Genomic DNA, 21,289 nt, shown 5'->3' on the forward strand with positions numbered 1-21,289 from the left:
TTAACCTTCCCATCACATATCCAACCCACTAATTTAAAAAGGAGACTTTAACATTTTAGTAAATTTACATTATGTATTTATCATGTTTTCTATAGGTATTAAATAAAAACCAGGCAGTGAATTATTTCATTGTTTTGTCCAATTTTGTATATCAGTTGAAAAAAAAAACTGTAGTCTCTTTCCAATCTAAGAGTCCCTAATACAATGATCTGAAACTCTAACATTTGTCTTTATTTTGGTCCAACAATACAAACCTTGTAGTTACAAGAAATGCAATTTTAAAAGTGCAATATGACTTCCTCTTATCAAATTTAAAGACATGTTTGCCTTCCTCAACCTAACATGTATAAAAATAAAATGAATAAAGTGGTTTTGATCTCTTGAACTCCTCAAACCATAGGTATACTATTCCATTTCCTTCAATACCCACATGTCTTGAAAGAATTGTCTTCATGTCTGAACTTCAGTTCTTGACCCTCCTAATACGCCTTAATATATTGCAATTTGATTTCCATAACTGCCCATCTAACGGAACTACTCTTGACAAGGACATTAGTGTCTTTCTTGTGACTATCTTTAGCATTTATTTTAATTTCCTATCATTACCTGCTGAGAACTGACCAACATACTTTCCTGTTCCTCTTCTAAACAGTTCAGGACTCAATATTCTTTACTCTCGCTGTACCAAACAATTCTGAGATGAAACCTCTTCCCCATTTCTTTGTTAAGCAATATTGGAATCAGAAATAATTTAGTTACTTTCTCAAGGAAATATTTATTTCTGCAAGAATAGATTGTTTACTAATAAGAAAAAAATATATAAAACAAATAATTACTCTTTTCTTTTTTTTTTTTTTTTTTTTTTTTTTTTTTTTTTTTTACTTTACGACCTACCTACTGAGTGCAAATCTAAAATTGTTATTATTTCTTCCCATTGCCAACCACTTCCTCAGTCTTCAATGGCTTCTTGTTTGTAAATCCATATTACACATTGTAAGTTCCTGCATGATCTGATGCTTTCTACAATTTGTATGATCCTTCAAACCAAGCTCTAATTTTAGCTACACTAAATAATTCCAGTTTCTGCAATGCGTCACACTGAGAGGTGACAATGTGCTAACGGTGCTCACTCTCAGTGCCTCCTCGGCCTCAGAGTCCACTCTGGCGGCGCTTGAGAAGCGCTTCAGCACGCCACAGCAGTGTGGAAGCCCCTCTCTGGGCTGGCGGAGGCGGGAGCCTGCTGCCTCTGCTTGCAGAGAGGTGTGGAGGCAGAGGCGTGGGTGGGAACCGGAGCTGCCCCCTGCGTTCACAGTCCAGCGAGTTCCAGTGGGCACGAGCACAGACCTGGGGGGCCCTGCACACGGAGTGGATGGGCAGTAGCCACCGGCCCAGGGCAGTGAGGAGTTTAGCACCCGGGCCAGCAGCTTCAGAGGGTGTCGGTGGGCTGGCACTGTGCTGGAGTTCTTGCCGGGCCTCAGCTGCCTCCTTGCGGGGCAGGGCTCAGGACCTGCAGCCCGCCTTGTCCAAGCCCCCCGTCCCCCACCAGCGCCTCTCAGTGGGCTCCCTGCGGCCCAAGCCTCCCCGAGGGGCACTGCCCCCTGCTCCATGAAGCCTGATCCTATCAACTGCCCAAGAGCTGAAGAGTAGGGGTGCACGTGGCACGACTGGCAGACAACTCTGCCTGCAGCTCTGGTGTGGGATCCACTGGGTGAGGCCAGCTGGACTCCTGAGTCTGGTGGGGGCTTGGGGAAATTTTACCTCTAGCTAAGGGATGGTAAACACACCTATCAGCACTCTGTGTCTAGCTCAGGGTTTGTAAACACACCAATTGGTACTCTATATATAGCTAACTCTGTGTCTAGCCAACCTAGCGGGGACTTGGAGAACTTTTCCGTCTAGCACTCTGTGTCTAGCTCACGGATTGTAAAAGCACCAATCAGCACTATGTCAAAGCGGACCAATCAGCTCTCTGTAAAATGGACCAATCAGCAGGATGTGGGAGGGGTCAGATACGGGAATAAAAGCAGGCTGCTGGCGCCAGCAGTGGCAACCCACTCAGGTTCCCTTCCACACTGTGGAAGGTTTGTTGTTTTGCTCTTTGCAGTAAGTCTTGCTGCTGCTCACTGTTTCCGGTCCACGCTGCGTTTATGAGCTGTAACATTCACTGTGACGGTCTGCAGCTTCACTCCTGAAGCCAGTGAGACCACAAACCCACAGGGAAAATGAGCAACTCCAGACACGCCTTCTTTAAGAGCTGTAACACTCACCACGAACGTCTGCAGCTTCACTGCTGTCGGCGAGACTACAAACCCACCAGAAGGAAGAAGCTCCAGACACATCTGAACGTCTGAAGGAACAAACTCCGGACATCTTTAAGAACTGAAACAGTCACGGCAAGGGTCCGCGGCTTCATTCTTTAAGTCAGTGAGACCAAGAACCCACCAATTCCGGACACAACACCACTTTCTTCTATAGCATTCCACACACACACGTTATTCTGTACCTCGAACCTGCGCCACACATTGACATTCCCATGGCTAACTATTCCTTCAGAATTCAGCTTAAATATCACTATCTTAGGAAGGCCTTGTTTTTTTATTTTTCAGTTTATTTTTTTTTTATTTTTACTTTTGAAAAATAGAGTCGAGGGTATATGTGCATTTGTTACATAAGTATATTGTGTGGTGCTGAGGGGAAAGCCTTATCTCAATCCTTACTGCTTGGTGGAGGGGAGGTGAGGTTACCCTAACATGTAGTAAATAGGTTTAAATACATCTCTGCCATGTCATACATTCTGGGAGTTCAACAACTATTTGTTGAATAAATGAATAAAAATATTTTATGACAAGATACTTTGGTCAGATACTAATTTAAGTTTGTTACGTGTTTTTGCTTACTTTTCGTTTTAGTTTCCATAGACTACATAAATGTGTTGCTCAGAATTGCTACCACTAAATAAACAAGCAATAGAATTTATATCCTAAAACCTAACAGAATGTCTGGCACACAGATTTAGTAAATATTTGTGGCGTAATTTGTAATTTTGAATATTAAATAGTTTCCAGAGCTCATGAGAAACAAACAAAACGTAAAATAACTGCTATAACCAGAATACATACTTTCTTCTCTTTCTCTGAGAGCACAATTTTGTCCATTATGACAATACTAAAGATTACACTAAATATAGTAAATAAAATACTTTTAAAATCATTTAAATAAATAAGGTATATTTTTTTTCTTTTTTTTTATTATACTTTAAGTTCTAGGGCACATGTGCATAACGTGCAGGTTTGTTACATATGTATACTTATGCCATGTTGGTGTGCTGCACCCATCAACTCGTCAGCACCCATCAATTCATCATTTATATCATGTATAACTCCCCAATGCAATCCCTCCCTCCTCCCCCCTCCCCCCTCCCCATGATAGGCCCCAGTGCGTGATGTTCCCCTTCCCGAGTCCAAGTGATCTCATTGTTCAGTTCCCACCTATGAGTGAGAACATGCGGTGTTTGGTTTTCTGTTCTCGTGATAGTTTGCTAAGAATGATGGCTTCCAGCTGCATCCATGTTCCTACAAAGGACGCAAACTCATCCTTTTTTATGGCTGCATACTATTCCATGGTGTATATGTGCCACATTTTCTTAATCCAGTCTGTCACAGATGGACATTTGGGTTGATTCCAAGTCTTTGCTATTGTGAATAGTGCCGCAATAAACATACGTGTACATGTGTCTTTGTAGTAGAATAATTTATAATCCTTTGGGTATATACCCAGTAGTGGGATGGCTGGGTCATATGGTACATCTAGTTCTAGATCCTTGAGGAATTGCCATACTGTTTTCCATAATGGTTGAACTAGTTTACAATCCCACCAACAGTGTAAAAGTGTTCCTATTTCTCCACATCCTCTCCAACACCTGTTGTTTGCTGACTTCTTAATGATTGCCATTCTAACTGGTGTCAGATGGTATCTCATTGTGGTTTTGATTTGCATTTCTCTGATGGCGAGTGATGATGAGCATTTTTTCATGTGTCTGTTGGCTGTATGAATATCTTCTTTTAAGAAATGTCTGTTCATATCCTTTCCCCACTTTTTGATGGGGTTGTTTGTTTTTTTCTCGTATATTTGTTTGAGTTCTTTGTAGATTCTGGATATTAGCCCTTTGTCAGATGAGTAGGTTGCAAAAATTTTCTCCCATTCTGTAGGTTGCCTGTTCACTCTGATGGTAGTTTCTTTTGCTGTGCAAAATCTCTTTAGTTTAATTAGATCCCATGTGTCAATTTTGGCTTTTGCTGCCGTTGCTTTTGGTGTTTTAGACATGAAGTCCTTGCCCATGCCTATGTCCTGAATGGTACTACCTAGATTTTCTTCTAAGGTTTTTATGGTATTAGGTCTAACATTTAAGTCTCTAATCCATCTTGAATTAATCTTCGTATAAGGGGTAAGGAAAGGATCCAGTTTCAGCTTTCTACTTATGGCTAGCCAATTTTCCCAGCACCATTTATTAAATAGGGAATCCTTTCCCCATTTCTTGTTTCTCTCAGGTTTGTCAAAGATCAGATGGCTGTAGATGTGCGGTATTATTTCTAAGGACTCTGTTCTGTTCCATTGGTCTATATCTCTGTTTTGGTACCAGTACCATGCTGTTTTGGTTACTGTAGCCTTGTAGTATAGTTTGAAGGCAGGTAGCGTGACGCCTCCAGCTTTGTCCTTTTGACTTAGGATTGTCTTGGCAATGCGGGCTCTTTTTTGGTTCCATATGAACTTTAAAGCAGTTTTTTCCAATTCTGTGAAGAAACTCATTGGTAGCTTGATGGGGATGGCATTGAATCTATAAATAACCTTGGGGAGTATGGCCATTTTCACGATATTGATTCTTCCTATCCATGAGCATGGTATGTTCTTCCATTTGTTTGTGTCCTCTTTTATTTCACTGAGCAGTGGTTTGTAGTTCTCCTGAAGAGGTCCTTTACATCCCTTGTAAGCTGGATTCCTAGGTATTTTATTCGCTTTGAAGCAATTGTGAATGGAAGTTCATTCCTGATTTGGCTCTCTGCTTGTCTGTTGCTGGTGCATAAGAATGCTTGTGATTTTTGCACATTAATTTTGTATCCTGAGACTTTGCTGAAGTTGCTTATCAGCTTAAGGAGATTTTGGGCTGAGACGATGGGGTTTTCTAAATATACAATCATGTCATCTGCAAACAGGGACAATTTGACTTCTTCTTTTCCTAACTGGATACCCTTGATTTCTTTCTCTTGCCTGATTGCCCTAGCCAGAACTTCCAACACTATGTTGAATAGGAGTGGTGAGAGAGGGCATCCCTGTCTTGTGCCAGTTTTCAAAGGGAATTTTTCCAGGTTTTGCCCATTCAGTATGATATTAGCTGTGGGTTTGTCATAAATAGCTCTTATTATTTTGAGGTACGTTCCATCAATACCGAATTTATTGAGCGTTTTTAGCATGAAGGGCTGTTGAATTTTGTCAAAAGCCTTTTCTGCATCTATTGAGACAATCATGTGGTTCTTGTCTTTGGTTCTGTTTATATGCTGGATTACGTTTATTGATTTGCGAATGTTGAACCAGCCTTGCATCCCAGGGATGAAGCCCACTTGATCATGGTGGATAAGCTTTTTGATGTGCTGCTGAATCCGGTTTGCCAGTATTTTATTGAGAATTTTTGCATCAATGTTCATCAGGGATATTGGTCTAAAATTCTCTTTTTTTGTTGTGTCTGTGCCAGGCTTTGGTATCAGGATGATGTTGGCCTCATAAAATGAGTTAGGGAGGATTCCCTCTTTTTCTATTGATTGGAATAGTTTCAGAAGGAATGGTACCAGCTCCTCCTTGTACCTCTGGTAGAATTCAGCTGTGAATCCATCTGGTCCTGGACTTTTTTTGGTGGGTAGGCTATTAATTGTTGCCTCAATTTCAGAGCCTGCTATTGGTCTGTTCAGGGATTCAACTTCTTCCTGGTTTAGCCTTGGGAGAGTGTAAGTGTCCAGGAAATTATCCATTTCTTCTAGATTTTCTAGTTGATTTGCGTAGAGGCGTTTATAGTATTCTCTGATGGTAGTTTGTATTTCTGTGGGGTCCGTGGTGATATCCCCTTTATCATTTTTTATTGCATCTATTTGATTCCTCTCTCTTTTCTTCTTTATTAGCCTTGCTAGCGGTCTGTCAATTTTGTTGATCTTTTCAACAAACCAACTCCTGGATTCATTGATTTTTTGGAGGGTTTTTTGTGTCTCTATCTCCTTCAGTTCGGCTCTGATCTTAGTTATTTCTTGCCTTCTGCTAGCTTTTGAATGTGATTGCTCTTGCCTCTCTAGTTCTTTTAATTGTGATGTTAGAGTGTCAATTTTAGATCTTTCCTGCTTTCTCTTGTGGGCATTTAGTGCCATAAATTTCCCTCTACCCACTGCTTTAAATGTGTCCCAGAGATTCTGGTATGTTGTATCTTTGTTCTCATTGGTTTCAAAGAACATCTTTATTTCCGCTTTCATTTCGTTAGGTACCCAGTAGTCATTCAGGAGCAGGTTGTTCAGTTTCCATGTAGTTGAGCGGTTTTGATTGAGTTTCTTAGTCCTGAGTTCTAGTTTGATTGCACTGTGGTCTGAGAGACAGTTTGTTATAATTTCTCTTCTTTTACATTTGCTGAGGAGTGCTTTACTTCCAATTATGTGGTCAATTTTGGAATAAGTGCGATGTGGTGCTGAGAAGAATGTATATTCTGTTGATTTGGGGTGGAGAGTTGTATAGATGTCTATTAGGTCCGCTTGGTGCAGAGATGAGTTCAATTCCTGGATATCCTTGTTAACTTTCTTCTCGTTGAACTGTCTAATGTTGACAGCGGAGTGTTGAAGTCTCCCATTATTATTGTATGGGAGTCTAAGTCTCTTTGTAAGTCTCTAAGGACTTGCTTTATGAATCTGGGTGCTCCTGCATTGGGTGCATATATATTTAAGAGAGTTAGCTCTTCCTGTTGAATTGATCCCTTTACCATTATGTAATGGCCTTCTTTGTCTCTTTTGATCTTTGATGGTTTAAAGTCTGTTTTATCAGAGACTAGGATTGCAACGCCTGCTTTTTTTTTGTTCTCCATTTGCTTGGTAGATCTTCCTCCATCCCTTCATTTTGAGCCTATGTATGTCTCTGCATGTGAGATGGGTCTCCTGAATACAGCAGACTGATGGGTCTTGACTCTTTATCCAGTTTGCCAGTCTGTGTCTTTTACTTGGAGCATTTAGTCCATTTACATTTAAGGTTAATATTGTTATGTGTGAACTTGATCCTGCCATTATGATATTAACTGGTTATTTTGCTCGTTAGTTGATGCAGTTTCTTCCTAGCCTCGATGGTCTTTACATTTTGGCATGTTTTTGCAATGGCTGGTACCGGTTGTTCCTTTCCATGTTTAGGGCTTCCTTCAGGGTCTCTTGTAAGGCAGGCCTGGTGGTGACAAAATCTCTAAGCATTTGCTTATCTGTAAAGGATTTTATTTCTCCTTCACTTATGAAACTTAGTTTGGCTGGATATGAAATTCTGGGTTGAAAATTCTTTTCTTGAAGAACGTTGAATATTGGCCCCCACTCTCTTCTGGCTTGTAGAGTTTCTGCCGAGAGATCTGCTGTTAGTCTGATGGGCTTCCCTTTGTGGGTAACCCGACCTTTCTCTCTGGCTGCCCTTAAGATTTTTTCCTTCATTTCAACTTTGGTGAATCTGGCAATTATGTGTCTTGGAGTTGCTCTTCTGGAGGAGTATCTTTGTGGTGTTCTCTGTATTTCCTGAATTTGAATGTTGGCCTGCCCTACTAGGTTGGGGAAGTTCTCCTGGATGATATCCTGAAGAGTGTTTTCCAACTTGGTTCCATTTTCCCCCTCACTTTCAGGCACCCCAATCAGACGTAGATTTGGTCTTTTTACGTAATCCCATACTTCTTGCAGGCTTTGCTCATTTCTTTTTCTTCTTTTTTCTTTTGGTTTCTCTTCTCGCTTCATTTCATTCATTTGATCTTCAATCGCTGATACTCTTTCTTCCAGTTGATCGAGTCGGTTACTGAAGCTTGTGCATTTGTCACGTATTTCTCGTGTCATGGTTTTCATCTCTGTCATTTCGTTTATGATCTTCTCTGCATTAATTAGTCTAGCTGTCAATTCTTCCACTCTTTTTTCAAGATTTTTAGTTTCTTTGCGCTGGGTATGTAATTCCTCCTTTAGCTCTGATAAGTTTGATGGACTGAAGCCTTCTTCTCTCCTCTCGTCCAAGTCATTCTCTGACCAGCTTTGATCCGTTGCTGGCGATGGGCTGCGCTCCTTTGCAGGGGGAGATGAGCTCTTATTTTTTGAATTTCCAGCTTTTCTGCCCTGCTTCTTCCCCATCAGTTGTGGTTTTATCTGTCTCTGGTCTTTGATGGTGGTGACGTACTGATGGGGTTTTGGTATAGGTGTCCTTCCTGTTTGATAATTTTCCTTCTGACAGTCAGAAGGACTGTCTGTTGGTCTGTTGGAGATTGCTTGAGGTCCACTCCAGACCCTGTTTGCCTGGGTATCAGCAGCAGAGGTTGCCGAAGATAGAATATTGCTGAACAGCGAGTGTACCTGTCTGATTCTTCCTTTGGAAGTTTCCTCTCAGGGGTGTACTCCACCCTGTGAGGTGTGGGGTGTCAGACTGCCCCTAGTGGGGGATTTCTCCCAGCTAGGCTACTCAGGGGTCAGGGACACACCTGAGCAGGCAGTCTGTCCGTTCTCAGATCTCAACCTCCACGTTGGGAGATCCGCGGCTCTCCCCAAAGCTGTCAGACAGAGTCGTTCGCGTCTGCACCAGCTCCCGCTACTTCCCCTGTTGGTCTTCAGCTGTGCGCTGTCCCCAGAGGTGGAGACTACAGAGACAGGCAGGCTTCCTTGAGCTGCTGTGAGCTCCACCCAGTTCGAGCTTCCCAGCGGCTTTGTTTACCTACTTAAGCCTCAGCAATGGCGGGCGCCCCTCCCCCAGCCTCGCTGCTGCCTTGGGGATAGATCGCGGCAGACTGCTGTGTTAGCAGTGAGGGAGGCTTCGTGGGCGTGGGACCCTCCCGGCCAGGTGTGGGATATATTCTCCTGGTGTGCCTGTATGCTTACAGCGCAGTATTGGGGTGGGAGTTACCCGATTTTCCAGGTGTTGTGTGTCTCAGTTCCCCTGGCTAGGAAAACGGATCCCCTTCCCCCTTGCACTTCCAGGTGAGGCGATGCCTCGCCCTGCTTCAGCTCTCGCTGGTCAGGCTGCAGCAGCTGACCAGCACCGATTGTCCGGCACTCCCTAGTGAGATGACCCCAGTACCTCAGTTGAAAATGCAGAAATCACCGGTCTTCTGTGTCGCTAGCGCTGGGAGTTGGAGACTGGAGCTGTTCCTATTCGGCCATCTTGCTCCGCCCCCTAAATAAGGTATATTAACTGCAAACAAGAATTTCTGGATGACTAGTTTTTTTTTTTTTTTTTTTTTTTTTTTTTTTTTTTTTTTTTTTTTTTTTTTTTTATGTGAGTGACTAACAGATTAACAAAAATGCAAAATACACTTGAAATCAGTTTTTTTTTTTTTTTTCTAAGTTATAAGGATTAGCTTTTGTTTTAACCCCTATATATATATAAGGGTCAAATATATATATATATATATGTGTGTATATATATATATATATATATATGGCCAGATTCCATCTCAAAACTATATATAATATACACATATTAATATTTTTATATAATATATAATAAGTGTGTATGGGTGTATATATATATATTTTGAGTTGTAATCTTGCTGTGTCACCCAGGCTGGAGTGCAGTGGTGCGATCTCGGTTCACTTCAAGCTTTGACTTCCGAATTTATGCCACTCTCCTGCCTCAGTCTCCCGAGTAGCTGGGACTACAGGTGCCCACCACCACGCCTGGCTAATTTTTTGTATTTTTAGTAGAGATGGAGTTTCACCATGTTAGCCAGGATGGTCTCGATCTCCTGACCTTCTGATCTGCCTGCCTCGGCCTCCCACAGTGCTGGGATTACAGGCGTGAGTCACCATGCCAGGCCAAGAAAAATATTTTAAAGAACATTTTGCAATATCAGATAAAGAAGTCACTCTTACATAAACTGTTCTTAGGCAAAGACCTGAATATAGTAAAAGATGACTTCATTTAAGTGAAAAAATTTAACTATTTTTTTGAGTCCAGCAAATTTAGTATGTATTTCAGGCAATATATATATCTTTGGATTATATTTGCATTAGTGATATATATATTTTAATTTTAAAAAATATTTCTGAGTAGTGGGAAATTGAACATTTGTTATTTTCTACCGTTTAAAAAATACATATTTTGTATCAGACACACACTATTTTAAACAACATGGAGTCATTTTTACAAAAATATTCAAAGTTCAAAAATTCAAAGTTCAAAAAGTGCCCCAAATAAAAATAAAATACATCTAAAAAAATGCTAGCAAGAGTTCTTCAAACCAAAAGAATGTGAACGTGATTGTGATTCTGAAACTGTAATTATGGTAGATAAACCACATATATCTTTAGAATAAAAAGATTAAGAGGATACTATTAAAATAATAACTATATTTTTTTCAGAAATAGGCAATATCAAATATGTGAACAATGACATAAAAAGTTTTAAGTATTGGGAGAGAATAAAGTGTACAGTGTTTTTGCTTGTTTCTTTACTTTGCAATGAAAGTTAAGTTTATCAGTTTAAAATAACTTGTTCTTGTAAGGTGTATTTTGTAACCCTTATGGTAACTAAAAAGCAAAAGCCTATAATGGATACATTAACAATAAAAAGCAGCCGGGTGCGATGTCTCACGCCTGTAATCCTAGTACTTTGGGAGGCCAAGATGGGCGGATTACCTGAGCTCAGGAGTTCGAGACCAGCCTGAGCAACACGCTGAAACCCTGTATCTGCTAAAAATACTAAAAAATTAGCCAGTCGTGGTGCCGTGCGCCTTAGTCCCAGCTAATTAGGAGACTGAGACAGGAGAATTGCTTGAACCCAAAAAGAGGGTTCAGTGAGCCAAGATTGCACCACTCCACTCCAGCCTGGGCGACAGAGCAAGACTATGTCTCCAAAATAATAATAATAATAATAATAATAATAATAATAATAATAAATAAAAAGCAAGAAATCAAAACATAGTACTAGAGAAAAATCACTTAACCTCAAAGGAAGACTGAAAGAGAGAACAGAAGTAAGAAAGAATCTACCTAACAACCAGAAAACAACAAGCACAATGGCAGTAGTAAATTCTTCCCTGTCAATAATTACCTTTAATGAAAATAAATTAAATTATTCAATTAAAAACAGGGATCAGTAGAATGGATACACTTATAAAACTAGAAACCAAAAAAGAACAGGACCAACTATGATATTTATATCAGATAAAATAGACTTTAAGACAAAAAGGAAGACAATACAAAGATGGTCATTATATGACTGATAAACAGGTCAATTCAGCAAGATGATATACAAATTTTCACAGTGGAAATCCTAACCAGAGTATTTAGGCACGAAAAGAAAGGATATTCAAACTGAAAAGGGAAAAATTAAATTGTCCGTGTTTGCAGATGATGATTTTATATGTAGAAAACCTTATAGAGTACACCTAAAATCTGTTGGAAATAATAAATAAATTCAGTAAAGTTTCAAGATATAAAATCAAAATGTAAAAATCATTACTCAACAGCAAACTATCTGAAAAAGAAATCAATAAAGTAATCACATTTATAACATCTATTTTAAAGACCCTAAATATGAAGATAGTACAAAGGGTGCAAGATTTCTACAATGAAAACTACAAAATACTGATGAAAGCAATTGAAGAGGAGATTAATAAATGAAAAGTTATCCTATGTTCATTAGTTAGAATAACAATTATTTTAATGCTCATGCCACCTCCAGTGATCTTCAGATTCAATAAAATCACTATCAAAATACTAATGACATTTTTCAAATAATGCTGAAAGCAATCTTGAAATTTGTATGAAATTTTTATGTGGAAAAGATCCCAAATATCCAAAGCCATTTTGAGTAAAACAAAAATAAATAAATAAACTAGCTGGAGGCGTTACATTACCTGACTTTAAAATATACTGTGCTCGGTGTGGTGGTTCCCACCTGTAGTCCTAGCACTTTGGGTGGTCAAAGCAGGAAGATTTCTTGAAGCCAGGAGTTTGAGACCAGCCTGGCAACAATGTGAGACCCCTTCTTTACAAAAAAAAAAAAAAAAAAAAAAGAAAGAAAAAAAGGAAGAAGAAGAAAAGAAAACAAAAGCTGTGTGTGATGGTAAACTCCTGTAAACTCCTGGAATCCTGTCTTCTTGGGAAGCTATGGCAGGAGGGTCACTTGAGACCAGGAGTTAGAGTCGGCAATGACCTGTACTCACATCACTGCACTCTAGCCTTGGTGACACAGCAAGCCCGTATTTCAAAAATAAATAAATAAAATGAGCTATGCTACAAAACAATATTAACCAACACAGCATGGTACAGGCATAAAAATAGATACATAGACCAATCGAACAGACTAGAAAACCAATAAATAAGTCTATCTATTTATGGCCAACTGATTTTTGACAAAGGCACAAAGATCCCACAATACATGATGCTTGGAAAACTGGGTATTCACATGCAGAAGAGTGAAACAACATCCCTATCTCTCACTACTTAAAATCAACTAAAAATAGATAAAGTCTTAAATGTAAGACCTAAAACTATAACATTACTGGAGGAAAACATAGGTAAAATCATTCATGACATTGGTCTGGGCAAGGACTTTTTTGGATGAGATCTCAAAAACACAGGAAACATATGTAAAAATAGACAAGCGGGAATGGTATAGGAGTTATAAAGAAATTATTTAGGCAGATAGTGAGGGTAAGGATGTCGTTGGTAAGGTTTACCTTTTGATAAAAAAGCAGCCCCCAAATCATTTCTTTTCTGAAAAAAAGCAGCCTGTAAAATCGAGCTGCAGACATAGATAAGCAAGCTGGAAGCTTGCCCAGGTGAATGTTGGCAACCATGACAACAGGAAAAGGCTACCTAGAGGCCAGGCATGTTCAACATGGCAACTCCATCTTCCGTTTTCATTGCCAACCACATGTACAATAAGGAGCAGACAACATGATGCCTGCCACATATAAAACCTATTTGCATAATAAAACATTAGGGTAGGGTAGCCAGCTTCTTTGAGCTAGGTGAATGTCACACCTGGCCCAACCAATCTTAGGGCCCTATGTAAATCAGATACCGCCTCCTATAGCTAGTCTACAAAACCCCTGCATTTCACCACAGACTGGAAGACCCACTTGGGCACTCCTCTATCTCTTCAGGAGAGAGAGTTATTCTCTTTTCTCCTTCTTTTGCCTATTAAACCTCCACTCTAAACTTCACTCCATGTGTGTCTATGTACTTTATTTCCTTGGCATGAGGCAAGGGACCTCTAGTATTACCCCAAACAATGCCACTTCATGTTTATATCAACCTAAAAACTTCTGTGCAGACCGGGCGTGGTGACTCACACTTGTAATCCCAGCACTTTGGGAGGCCAAGGTGGGCAGATCACATGAGGTCAGGAGTTCAAGACCAGTCTGGCCAACATGGCGAAACCTGGTCTGTACTTAAAAAAAATACAAAAAGTAGCTGGGCATGGTGGCGGGTGCCTGTAATACCAGCTACTCAGGAGGCTGAGTCAGGGAGAATCACTTGAACCTAGGAGGCAGAGTTTGCAGTGAGCTGAGATTGCACCACTGCTCTCCAGACTGGGTGACAGAGCAAGACTCTGTCTCAAAACAAGCAAACAAACAAACAAGCAAACAACAACAACAAAAAACCTCTGTGCAAAAAAAGAACAATCAAAAAGTGAAGACACAGCTTACGGTGTGGGAGAAAATATTTGCAAACTATCCACCTGACAAGGGGATAACATTCAGAATATATAAGAAACTCAAGCAAGTCAATAGCAAAAAAAAAAAAAAAAAAAAAAAAAAAAAAAGAAAGAAAGAAAGAAAAAACCAATCTGAATTTAAAATAGGCAAAAGAACTGAATAGACATTTCTCAATAGAAGACATGCAAATGGCCAATAGATATATGAAGAAAAATGAAAAATGCTCAACTTCATTAATCATCAGATAAATGCAAATCAAAATCACAATAAAATATCACCTTATAACTGTTAGAATGGTTGTTATCAAAAAGGAACTATAGCAAATACTGATGAGAATATGAAGAAAGGGAAACTCTTATGTTACATTGGTGGGAATGTAAATTAGTACAGCCATTATAGACCAGTATGGAGACTCTTAAGAAAAAACAGACTACCATATGATCCAGCAATTCCACTACAGGGTATATGCCCAAAGGAAATGAGATGAGTATGTTGAAAATATATCTGCAATCCCATTTTATTACAGCACTATTAACAATAGGCAAAATTGCTAATCAGCCTAAGTGTTCATCAAAGTCTGAATGGATAAACAAAAATGTGATTACACATATATATGTATATTATATATATATATATATCTTATGTGTGTGTATATGTGTATAATTTTATTCCATTGTGTGTGTATATATATGTGTACACACACACATATATATATATTTATTTAAAGTAATATCCTCCAGGGCCATTCATGTTGCAAATTACAGAATTTCATTGTTTTTTATTGATGAATAATATTTCATTGTGTGGAATACTATTAAAGTAATATGCTCCAGGATATTACTTTATTACTAGTAATACTAATTACTAGTAATAGTGATTAATAGTTATAGTGATTACTACTAATAGTGATTAATAGTAATAGCGATTACTAGTAATAGTAATAGGATCTCCTGGAGGATATAACTTTAAGTAAAATAAACCAAGTACTGAAGGATTAATGTTACTATGTTCTCACTCATGTGTAGAATCTAAAGAAGTTGGTGTCATATAAGTAAAGAGTAGAATAGTGGTTACCAGAGGATGAGGAGAATGTCCGGAGAGGAGAATGGGAAGAGATTGATCAACTGATACAAAGTTAGTCAGGAGGAATAAGTTCTGTTGTTCTGTTGCACAGTAGGGTGACTAAGTTAATAGTAATTTATTGCATATTTCAAAATAGAAAGAAGAGAGGTTTTTGAATGTTCTCATCACAAAGAAATGACAAATGTTTGAAGTGATGCATATGTTAGTTGTCCTTATTTTGTCATTGCATGTTGTATACATATATGGAAATATCACACCGTACTCCAGAAATATGTACAATTATGATGTATCAATTAAAAACAAAAAAAAAAAATTTGAATGTCAAGTGACTCTCACTTAATAGTTGATATTAAACCATTCTTACTTCAACATATAATTACCATAAATTTAGACAACTACGCTAATTATATTCTGCTACTTGTTTTGTTCTTATAGAATGTTGCCAAAAAATGTTCAATTATGAAAATAAGATACATTGATGTTTGGTAAGAAATTTTGAATGTTATACAAATATGTATATTCAGAAAAATATTCTTCCTACCAAAGTTTTGCTTACATAATTCTATACTCTTAGAGATGACTTAGTGTTGGGGGGACAGGAAATCAAAGGAAAAGAAATTGAAGTGATGTTAAGATACTTGATGTGTTTAATAACCTAAACTTCTTACATACTTATTATTTGTAAACATCAATATTTAAAATTGATGAGATTCTAACTTAATGATTATTATAGTAGTGATATTTTCATAATAGGCAAGAAGTCTTTGTATTAGATATCCAACAGTAAATAATATTTTATGATAAATAACTGTACTTTTTTAGATCATGAATAACAAGATAAAATATGTTTATACATATATACCTGTACACCAAACTATTTGAAATTATTATAAAATATTTCTTATATATCATCTAAAATACTATTTCCTTTAAAATACCTTAGTGTTTGTCAGAAATGAAACATATTTGCTCTATTCGAGTTCGCCATTCGCAACGTGTCTCTGACTACAATAAAAATACTAATTAAACCCATGGTATTACTTCTGTTCTCAAATAAACCAGAATACAGTAAAAAAGTAGTAATTTTCTTTTTAAGGCAGAAACTCTTTGAGCTGTGAATATTGCTCTATACATTCTCTGATGCAATAACAAAAGAAAACTATTTTCTTCTAACAATCACTTTGGAGAGATAAACTCAGTAGAACCTCAAAATGGATACTGAAAATTACAAATGAACTTAATGTCCTTAATATTTTCAGCTATTCAATAAAAATCAGCTTTTTTCTGCCTTCCTGGTGAAGTACCACAAAATAAAAACATTTAAGTAACTTTAATCTAGGTCAAAGGAAAGAAAAAAGGAAGTGAAAAGGAAGGGAGGGTGGATTAAAGGGAATGAGGGAAGGAGGGACAGTGGAAGTAAACAAGGTTGGAAGGAATGAAGGAAGGACTACTAAATAACTATTTTCCATTGTTATACCTAATGATAACAACTGTCATGATTTCTTACACTAAAGATTTGTTTTGATTCTCTTTGAAATGTATATGAATGACTCAGATTAAAATAGACAGATAAAAATAGAAACATAAATATCTATAATACGGGTAATATACATATAGATATTTATACATGTATAGATATCCTTAATACAAAAGTTTCAGAATAATGGAACTAAAATAAAATATACTATGAAAAAATACATTAAGTAGAATAAACTGCTACTTACAAACAAGTGCAAAGACTGTGTTTTATTTCAATTTTCTTTTTTTAAAATTTATTTTTTACTTTAGATTCAGTGGTACATGGTCAGGTTTGTTATAGAGGTGAACTTGTGACTCGAGGGTTTTGTGTATAGTTTATTTTGTCACCCAGGCACAAGCATAATACTAAATAGCATTTTTTTTGTGGCGGGTGGAACCTCTCCTTCCTCCCACCCTACACCCTCAAGTTGGCCCCGGTGTCTATTGTTCTGTTTCTGTCCATGTGTTCACATTACTCAGCTCCTACTTGTAAGTGAGAATATGTGGTGGTGGTGTTTGGTTTTCTCTTCCTGTGTTAGTTTGCTAAGAATAATGGCCTACAGTTCCATCCGTGTTCCTTCAAGGACATAATCTCTTTCTTTTTTAGGGTTTCATAGTATTCCATGGTGTGTGTCTACCACATTATCTTTAACTAGCCTATGGTTGTCAGGCATTTAGGTTGCCTCTATGTCTTTGCTATTGTGAATAGTGCTGCAAAAGCATATGCATACACATGTCTTTATGGTAGAATAATTCATATTCCTTTGGGTATATACTCAGTAGTGGAATTGTGGGGTTGAATAGTAGTTCAGTTTTTAGTTATTTGAGGAATCACCACACTGTCTTCTAAAATGGATGAAGTAATTTACACTCCCCATTAGGAGAGAATAAATATTCCCTTTCCTCTGCAACCTTGCTAGCATGTGTTATTTTTTGACTTTTTAGTAATAGCCATTCTGATTGGTGTGAGATAATATCTCATTGTGATTTTTATTAGTATTTCTCTAATGATTAGTGATGTTGAACATTTTTTCATAAGGGTATTGGCTGCAAGTATGTCTTCCTTTGAAAAGTGTCTTCATTTCTTTGCCCACTTTTTAATGGTGTTGTTTGCTTTTTGCATGTGTGTTTATGTTCCTTATAGATTGTGGATATTAGAGCTTTTGTCCTTTTGTCAGATGTATAATTTGCAAATATTTTCTCCAATTCTGTAGGCTGTTTGTTTTGTTGATAGCTTCTTTTGCTGTACAGAGGTTGTTTAATTAGATCTGATTTGTCAGTTTTTGCTTTTGTTGAAATTGCTTTTAGCATTTTAATCGTGAGAGTTTCTATGTCCAAAATAGTATTTTCTAGGTTATCTTCCAGAATTTTTATAGCTTTATGTTTTACATTTAAGTCTTTAATCCATCTTGAGATGGTTTTTGTACATAGTGTAAGGAAGGGGCCCAGTGTCAGTTTTCTGCATGTAGCTCTTCAGTTATTCCAGCACCGTTCATTGAATAGGGAGTCCTTTGCACTTTGCTTGTTTTTGTCACCTTTGTGAAAAATCGTGGTTGTAGGTATGTGGCTTTATTTCATGGCTCTATTCTGTTCCATTGGTCTATGTGTCTCTTTTTGTACTAGTACCATGTTGTTTTGCTTACTGTAGCATTGTAGTACAGCTTGAAGTAAGGCAGCGTGATTCCTCTAGTTTGTTCTTTTTGCTTAGGATAGTTTTTGGTATTCAGGCTCCTTGGTTCCACATGGACTTGACAATTAGTTTTTTTAGTTCTGTGAAGAATATCATTGGTAGTTTGATGGGAATAGCATTGAATCTATAAATTGTTTTGGACAGTATGGTTTTTTAATAATATTGATTCTTCCTATTCAAAGATATGAAATATTCTTCCATTTGTTTATGTAATTTATGATTTCTTTGAGGAGTGTTTTGTAATTCTCATTGCAGAGATCTTTCACCACCCTGGTTAGCTGTATTTCTAGGTATTTTATTGGCAGCTGTGAATGAGATAGTCTTCCTGATTTGACTTTTGGCATGGGTGCTGTTCGTGTATAGGAATGCTACTGATTTTTGTATATTGATTTTGTATTCTGAAGTTGCTTATAAGCTCAAGGAACTTTGAGGCAGAGGCTATGAGTTTTTCTAGATATCGAAATATGTAATTTGCAAATGGATAGTTTGACTTCCTCACTTCCTATTTGGATGCCTTTTATTTCTTTCTCTTGACTGACTGATCAGTCAGCAGAAACCCTACAAGCTAGAGGAGGAGATTTGAGGCCTATATTCAACATTCTTAAAGAAAATAAATTTCAACTAATAATTTCATATCTGGCCAAACTAAGCTTCATAAGCAAAGGATAAATAAGATCCTTTATAGACAAGCAAATGCTGAGGGAATTTGCTACCAACAGAATTGCCTTACAAGAGCTCCTGAAAGCAGCAGTAAAGATGGAAAGACCATTACCAGTCACTATGAAACACACTTAAGTACACAGACAGTGACCTCATAAAGCAACTACACAGGCAAGTCTGCATAATAACCAGCTAACAACACAATGCCTGGATAGAATCCACACATATCAATACTACCCTTGAATGTAAATGGGATAAATGTTCCAATTAAAAGGCAAAGAGTGGTAAGCTGGATATAAAAGCAAGAGCCAGGGGTATGCTCTCTTGAAGAGACCCATCTCATCTGCAATGACATGCATAGTCTCATAAAAAAGGGATGAAGAATAATCTACTAAGCAAATGGAAAACAGAAAAAAAAAAAAAAGGAATCGTAATCCTAATTTCAAACACAAAAGACTTTAAACCAACAAAGCTCAAACAAATCAAAGAAAGGCATTACATAATGGTAAAGAGTTCAGTTGAACAAGAAGACCTAACTATCCTAATTCTATATGTGTCCAACTCAGGAGCAGTGATTCACAAAACAAGTTAATAGAGTCCTAGATTCACACATACTAATGATGGGAGACTTCAACACCCCACTTTCAGTATTAGACAGATCATTGAGGCAGAAAATGAACAAAGAGATTCAGGACCTGAACTCAACACTTGACGAAATAGACCTAATAAACACTTCCAGAACTCTCCACTCAAAGATGACAGAATATATACTTTTTGTTGCCACATGGTACATGCTCTAAAGTCAACCACGCAATTGGACATAAAAGAACCCTCAACAAACTCAAAAAAACTGAAATCATACCAACCACTCTCTCGGACCACAGGACATTAAAATAGAAATGAAAGTCAAGAAAATTGCTCAAAATCATACAATTACAAGGATATTAAACAACATGCTTCTGAAAGATTCTTGAGTAAACTAGGAAATTAAAACAGAAATGAAGAAGTTATTTGAAAGTAATGAGAATAAAGATACAACATACTAGAATCTCTGGAACACAGCTAAGGCATTGTTAACAGGAAAATTTATAGCACTAAGCATCCATATGTAAAAGTTAGAAAGATCTCAAATTAACAACCTAACATCACAACTAGGAGAACTACAAAAACCAGAGCAACCCAACCCAAAGGCTAGTGGAAGACAAGAAACAACCCAAATCAGAGATGACCTGAAGAATATAGACACACACACACACACACACACACACACACACACACGAAACAAAAAGCATACAAAAGAACAGATCTAGGAGTTGGTTCTTTGAAAACAACAACAACAACAAACTGCTAGCTAGACTAAAAAAGAACAAAAGAGAGAAGATCCAAATAAACACAATCAGAAATGACACAAGAGACATTTGCACTGACCCCAATAAATACAAATAACCATTAGAGACTACTATGAACATCTGTATGCACACAAACTAGAAAAGGTAGAAAAAAATGGATAAACTCCTGGACATATACATTGACTGAATCCCTGAACAGACCAATAATGAGCTCTGAAATTGAGTCAGTAATAAATAGCCTACAAGCTGAAAAAAAAAAAAAAATCCTGGGACCAGATGGATTCATAGCCAAATTCTATCAGATGTGCAAAGAGGAATATTCCTACTAAAGCTATTCCAAAAAAATTGAGGTAGAGAGACTTCTCCTCAACTCATTCTATGAAGTCACTCAGGTGAGAGCCAGAGGTAAACATGATAGGAGAATTTATCGTTATAAAGAAAAGGTCATTTTATATATGGATTATTTAAAATTATTTTACCCACTTCTGCACACAAAATGTACTTTCCATTTTGTTAATATTAAAGCTATAGTTCTTGAAGTTGTCCCTGAACATCAACATCACCTGTGAACTTGCTAGGAATGCAAAGTACTAGGTACCACCTCAGACCTACTGAATCAAGCCCTCTAGGAGGTTCTGTTGGATGCTCAAGTTTGAGAATCACTGACACAGAATATTAATATATGTCCTGGCCAGAAACTTTGAAATCTATTGAAACACTTCATTTTACTAAATTATTTTAAATTTATGTTATTTTATAATTTAAATATCTGTCATTTTTTTTCTAATAATCCATTCAGTTTAATTCACCACAAATGTATTGAGTGCCTACTCTTAGGGCTGACATTCTAGGACTGAAAGATCGAAAGAGAAACACAAGAACTAACTGGTAAGTGCTGACATAATACAATAATTTGGGCTCTGAATCAAGAAAGGAAGCTGAACCACCTGAATTTGTACACAGATTGTGTAAATAGAAAGAGGGCTGTGTGAAGAAATATGTGCCTCAGCTAGATTTAGAGTGTAAGTGGATGGTTGATGTTATCACAATCTACTTTGTAGATGAGGAGACCAAAAC

General features: G+C 37.5%; 1 protein-coding gene across 2 annotated transcripts in view; it reads right to left on the minus strand.

Moving 5' to 3' along the window:
- Positions 1-21,289, minus strand: part of KLHL1 (kelch like family member 1) — a 446,132-nt gene that overhangs the window by 284,526 nt on the left and 140,317 nt on the right. The window lies entirely within an intron of this gene.

Source organism: Rhinopithecus roxellana, chromosome 18 (genome assembly GCF_007565055.1).
Source record: "Rhinopithecus roxellana isolate Shanxi Qingling chromosome 18, ASM756505v1, whole genome shotgun sequence".
In the NCBI taxonomy this organism is placed as follows: domain Eukaryota; kingdom Metazoa; phylum Chordata; class Mammalia; order Primates; family Cercopithecidae; genus Rhinopithecus; species Rhinopithecus roxellana.